Source organism: Zingiber officinale, chromosome 9B (genome assembly GCF_018446385.1).
Source record: "Zingiber officinale cultivar Zhangliang chromosome 9B, Zo_v1.1, whole genome shotgun sequence".
NCBI lineage: Eukaryota > Viridiplantae > Streptophyta > Magnoliopsida > Zingiberales > Zingiberaceae > Zingiber > Zingiber officinale.
The window spans coordinates 91,674,070-91,681,143 of NC_056003.1; positions in this window are offsets into that span (position 1 = coordinate 91,674,070).

Genomic DNA, 7,074 nt, shown 5'->3' on the forward strand with positions numbered 1-7,074 from the left:
CGCGTGTCTACATCGGTAAAAATAGATCTTTTACTTCAGGTAATCAACGAAGTAAAAAGTCGTTTTTCACATAGTGTGAAGTTGTTCCTTTTGATGCAAATCCACCGAAAAATTTGAGCTACCACCTAAACAAGAATAAAAAATAATAATGCCATGACATTCTCATGTAACTTGGAAGGAGCAGCAGTCCATACAATTTATAGACACTATAGATACAATATGATTAACATCTCTGATGCTAATAACATTCACATGACTCTAGAATCGTACACCCAAAATTTGAAAGTTAATGTAGAACAACAATCTCCCCTAGTATTTATCCCATATGGTAGAAAAATTGTAACACTTGAACAAACATAACCCAAGTTGGATGACGTCTCAGTTAGAGGCATTAGATCTTGTATAATATCATTTGCTCAAGCATGGGTAATATGAAGTGCACCTACAAATTTATGGTAAAGATCAAAGGGAACTCATATGTCATCATATATGCAATAATATAGACAGAATGCCCAATAAATTCAGGTTATACAGTAAGAAATGTGTTTAGAATTGTTTAGTATAACAAAAACATATGTTACAGTTAACTGATTGAGATTCATTGAGTGACCGGAAAAAATAACTTATGCATTACAAAATAAATAAAAAATGTAATATGAAATGATAATAACCTACATTACTAAGAGCATAATAATATAACATAATCGTCACATAAAAAAATCAAAAAATAACTAAATTCAATTAATAAAAGAAGAATTCCTAACATGGTAATTATATCATAGCCTTAGAAAGTAGCAGTATAACTAAAGTTAATACCTCAATTTCATTTCTTTTAACATTTTCCAGTGAATCATCTCTATAACCTGAATGCCTTCATCAACAGATAAAAGGAAGAGATCTAATCCATAGTTGTGTCGACAATTCGACTATGACATAACATATGCAAGAACAGTTGACTCTGCATAGAAGGAATTTGTCATTTGTGTGAGAGGAAATTTGAAAAAAAAATCATCTTTGAACTGAGGTAATTCTAATTAACTGAAGAATGAAACTATTTACTCTTGGAACATGACAGTAAAAGTTTCCAATAAACTCCTGTAGAAGCATTGTGTTAATAGAGAAGCTTCACCTTGTATATATAAACACATTTTTTGTTAAAAGGGAAAAGAATAAATATGACTTGGCATTTGATACTTATAAGAACTTGTCATTCACCTTTTCCTTCCGAATAAATGGCAATCAATGCTCTTTTATATATATATATATAAACACCCAACCAATCAAGCTAGAGAGTATTCTTCAACAATCTTGTGACATAATAGACTAGTACACATTTTTTCTTAGGAAATAATAGCATGCCATGATGTAACCACTAGTGATAAAGAACAAATTCTTTATCACCTTGTTCCAGTCCAGTTGGTATGCATCCTTTGACATTTTGATTTGCAAGTAGAAAATCAACCACTGGTCTAGGACACACAGTCATAGTAGTAGAGACATCTATATTCAACAACTAAGAAAGATAATAATATTTTAAAACAATAAAGTGATTGAATGACAATGCAACAAAAAGCAAATAGCAGAAGTGTAGAGACATTGCAAGTTCTTACCAATAATCAAAAAAAGGTCTCCTTGTGAAGTCCTCAAATTACAAGGAAAACCTCCACATCCTATAACTCCACCACCAATGTCAATACAATTTTTAGGATTGTTTTGAAAAAATGATTGTCTCACAAGAAGACATTCCCTAAAAATGTATTTTTGTAACTATCAAAATGCAACAAACAAACCCATAATTATGTAATCCATAATGTCAACAATAAATGACTAGAACGAAATTCACATACTAGAACGAATTACATTGGCAGAAGAAAAAACACATCCAGTCTCATAAGCATCATTTACATCCAAATAGATGAAAGAGAAGATGAGTTAGTAATGCACCTGCCCTTTGGGTTTGAACCCTTTCGGAACCAAAGGAGAATGGAATCTTCGGCGAGCACGTCTTGCTCATAAAGGGACCTAATAATGTCAGGGAATAACTTCATCAGTTTGGCATCCTCGTAGCACTAGATCTGGACTTTGTACATCAATTCTAATTCCAGCTTCCCACTAGTACAAAAGGCATTCAGAAGGCCCATGAGCTATCATGATAAATTAAAAACAAATCAAGTCATTCTTTGGTAAGTCCACATATTCATATCCGCATGCAGGAACACATAATTATTAGCATATTGTTTTAAAAACAGATTATAGAAATCCAATATTGCAAAACAAGAAAATCTGAGAAAAAAACACTAGCAGATCACCTAAAATTAGGGGAATAAATATTCCACCACAAAGTGTTAATCAACCATCACCAAATAATTGGTTGAGTGAATGTCTATTTCGGTACCAATACAATTCAATGCAATCATTAGTTGATTAAATGTCTATTCCGGAACCAATACAGTTATATGTTATTTAACTTGCGTTGCTTCAGTAAAAAAGGGGGGAAATAATAACAAGATAAACAAGCAACAAGTTTTCATTGGTAAAAAAAATATAATACAAAATCATTCTCATTTCTATGAAATTTGAAAATGAAAGAGAAAAATAAAACTCAAATAACTATACATAACCAAAAACGGACCCACCCCTTACATTGACCCAAGCGTAAGTATCAGATTGAAATTACAAGAATATGCTTGATGGTTCGGTGAAAAATCAATCAAGTCATTCCTTCACATATACCAGTCGATGTTGTCAACAAAAGATAGCAATAACAAAGGGCTTGTTCAACAAACCTGCATTAGAATCTTGACCCGCTCTAGTGGTGCCACATACGTCTTCGAAAATGCTCCAGCGACACCTCCGACAATCAATTCCTTGACATATACAGGCATCCAATCCAGCGTGAAGACATCTACATCTGCTGCTACAGAGGTCATCATCGACTTTGGGAAAGAATCCATCACTGCAGATAGAAGCGGAGCAAAGCAATGTTCAGTTACCCTGCCTGCAAATTAGTGAATTCCTTATCCCATCGATCTTTATGGAGGCAAAAGAAGAGGTCTTTCCCAAGGGAAAGGAGCGAGCACGAGGATCAGATGTCAGGAAACTGGAAATGCTCCTTCGCACCCGAATCGACCTCGGAGAAGAGAACATCATGGTAAATTAAAACTAGTACAAAAGGCATTCTTCACCTGATGAGGTAGAAAATTGGCCCATGAGCTACAATGGTAAATTAAAACTCTGTATTGAATTGCATGAGAATATAAAATAGATCGATAACACAGAAACTAGGTAAAAGATGGAGTCAACCAATATGACCATGCCAGGAAAGCAGGAAAATGAAAGGAAAGCTTAGAGCAAACAACAGTTTAGGGATTATTCTTCTCCTTCTCCTAGGGTGAGGGTTCACCGGTGACTCCTTCACCAGAGACGTTTTTCGGTAGGAAGGCTAAGGGAGGAAAAGATCGTATGAGGAGAGGGGTTTAGGGTTCGGGAAGGTTAAGGGGGGAAAACACGGTGCCAAAAAATTTTCGAAGAGAGGGAAGCAAAACATTGCTACAACAAAAACGACGAAGGGGAAAACAGTGAAAAAATAAAGTCAAAGACAACGGTTTATTAAAACGGTTGTCTTTGACCCCTAAAAAAGCACTTAAAGACAACGGTTTTAGAAAACCGTTGTAAAAGGTGTTGTTGATTTTACAAAAAGTCGCTCAACGACAACAGTTTTTGCAAAACTGTTGTCTTTTATTTTTTGGAGGAGCTCAAAGACAACGGCAAAAACCGTTGTCTTTTACCAAATTAACAACAGTTCCTTCTAAAATCGTTGTCTTTATGGTGTTGTCTTTTAACATTTTTGTTGTAGTGATTACATATGTTTTCTATGATCAGGGAAAAATAAGTGTTGACGAAAATGATCCTTGTGTCCGAAGATTGACACGTAATTGGAAATCGTCTAAAACTTCAATAGTTTTTTGTAAGTTCGTATCTATCGACGCAATAGTAACTCTTATCCAAACACAACCTTCAACAGGATTTTTCAAAAATGAGTTTGATATGTATTTCAAAATAGAAATTTTCAATCATAATCTTTGGGCTAAATGCGCATGATTTGTACACTCGCTTTTTCTATGACTGGACAAATGAATGTTTCATATGAAATTCACCTTTCTTGACCAAAATAATGCATCATAACAAGCATTATGTCCAAGAGAAATGTCCCTAACCTCTCACCCCCTATCTACACATTATCAAGAGAACATTCCTATGTATTTGTGAGAGGCAAAATTAAGGTTAAGAGAACTTCAAGAACTTTACCTATGAAGTGATCATGGAGGATGTGATTTAATCAATACAACACATTCCCAATTCCCTTCTAAGAAAACTAAATTCAACTTGGGGAAGAGGTTTAGTAAAGATATCGGCTAAGTTTTATTTTGACTCAATATAATTTAGAACAATGTCACCTCGAGTTACATGATCACGGATAAAATGACGTTTAACCTCTATGTGTTTTGTTCTTGAATGATGGACGGTATTTTTGGTCAAGTTGATTGTACTCACATTATCACAAAGAACTTGAACATTGTTGTAGGTAAGTTTATAGTCCTCTAGAGTATAGGTCATCCACAATAATTGTGATACACACTCTTCCATGACAATATATTCCGCTTCAGTTGTAGAGAGAGTTACACAATGTTGTTTTCTACTTGACCAACTTACTAGAGAGGATCCTAGAAATTGGCAATCACCATTAGTACTTTTGCGATCCAATTTGCATCCGACATAATTGGAATCGGTATATCCCACTAGGTCAAAAGTTTCAGTTCGAGAATACCAAAAGCCAACATTTTGAGTTCCCTTTAGATATCAGAGAATTCGCTTAACGACACTCAAATGAGACTCCTTGGCACAAGATTGATACCTTGCACATATACTCACGACAAAAAGTATATCGGGTCTACTAGTCGTGAGATAAAGAAGACTTCCTATAGCACTACGATACACCATAGAGTCAACCTCTTTTCCCTCAAGATCTTTATCTAATTTAGTACTAGTGGCCATGGTAGTAGATATATCTTTTGTATTTTCTATTCCAAATTTCTTAAATAGATTTTTGGCATATTTAGATTGATGAATGTAAATTTCCTCTTTGGTTTACTTAATTTGTAAACCTAGAGAAAATGTCAACTCGCCAACCAAACTCATTTCAAACTCACTCTCCATGTGATTAATGAACTCATTTAAAAAATCTTTATTTGTGGAACCACAAATAATGTCATCTACATATACTTGGGCCACAAACTGTTGGATCGGATGAGTGCGATAGAGGGGGGGGGGGGGGGTGAATATCACGCTTTTAAAACTTGTCTTTTACTTTAGAAAACAAAGTCATGCATCGGAAAGTAAAAGGGACTTGTTCAGTTACTTGGTTCGAAATCTAGGTCAACTCCTACTCCAAGGCCAGCGATCCTTGACCGTACCGATAGGCAATCCACTAAGATTTTTCTTCCCGAAAACCTCGGAAAGAAGTAATGCGTATAGTAAGCAATGATATAAGATAGTAACAATCCTACTATCTTATATGAATTTAAGTGCAATACAAATAAAGTATACCGACAATAGTAAGTGAAGGTTGAAGCTCGGTCGATACTTCCGAACGGAGTAGCTTGAAGAGTCATAGAGAACTTGTAGCACGGTCCGCTTGCAGAGAAGAGTTTTGAGATGATCAGAAAAGTATTGTCCAGTCTCAGACCTCGAGTCACTTTTTATAAGTGTCATTGAGGTTCGATCGACCGATCCCTCTGTTTGATCGACCGAACCAACTCCCTTCCTTCCTGGCTGGAGTCTGACGCTAGCTCGATCTTTTGCATTAACTATCATTATAAGGGTTCGGTCGACCGATCCCTTTGTTCGGTCGACCGAATAGGCTCCTTCCCTGTTCGTCGAGATTTGTCATGATCTGCATTTACTGGGCCTTTAATATTGATCGTTCGGTTGACCGATCATCCGGTTCGATCGACCGATCAGTGTAGTTTCCTTATGCTCTTGATCGTTGCTGTCTGTGCTGAGTCATTAGGGTTCGGTCGACCGATCTTACTGTTTGATTGACCGATCAAGCTATGATCGGATTTTGGTCTGTTCTGGTCTGATCTGAATACTGCTTTGATTTCTTCTTGTTTAGTAGACCGATTCACCTGTTCGGTCGACTGATCCAACTGGACCTACAAAACAGTGTTAGGCAAAACATCCTGCAAAACAGATGTTAGCACAATAATATTATAATGCATGGGTAATATAAAAGACAGTAGAACTATCTTGATCTCAACTTAGAAACCTTCCCGATTTCTTCAGTTGGATTAGCAACCTTAGGTTGTTCCTTTCAAGAACACGACCTTACTATCGCTCCTCCAGTTGCATACCTCAACTTACCTGCCAAACATTGGTCCTCCAGACCTGTTTGGACTTTGCGTGCTCAGTGTATGATCGCCTGATCCACTAAGACCTTTCCTGCAATACTATATTAGCGAACAACAATAATAATGCAGAATACAATGGTAAACCTAAACCTAGATTTATCGAGATTCGCTGGTCCGGTCGACCGCGCGCGGTCGATCAAAAATTATCTGATCAACCTTGCTTGGAGTTTACTTCTCCAAGACTTCTCGTTACCTAAGGTTATCTCCCCCTAGGTTTTTCACCACTTGGCTTCACTCACCAAGACTCAATATTCGGCTACCCAGGGATCAGGTCCTCCAGACCTATCCACCTGGTTTCCACGATATACCGAGATTTTCCTTGCCTCAATATTTGGGGAGCAGGTCCTCCAGACCTATCCACCTGGTTTCCACGATATACTAAGATTTTCCTTACCTAGCTTGCAAATAGGACTTTCCAAGACTTAGTTGACTTCTCACCCTTGCCTAGCTATGACTAGGACTTCCCATGATCAAGCTCCATTAAACATACTTAAACATATTTGTCGGACATTAAAACCTTGGAGGTCGATTGCACCAACACAAACATATCATTACCACTATTTTTCAAGAATAATGTGGGATCAATTTTCTCTCTATGAAACCC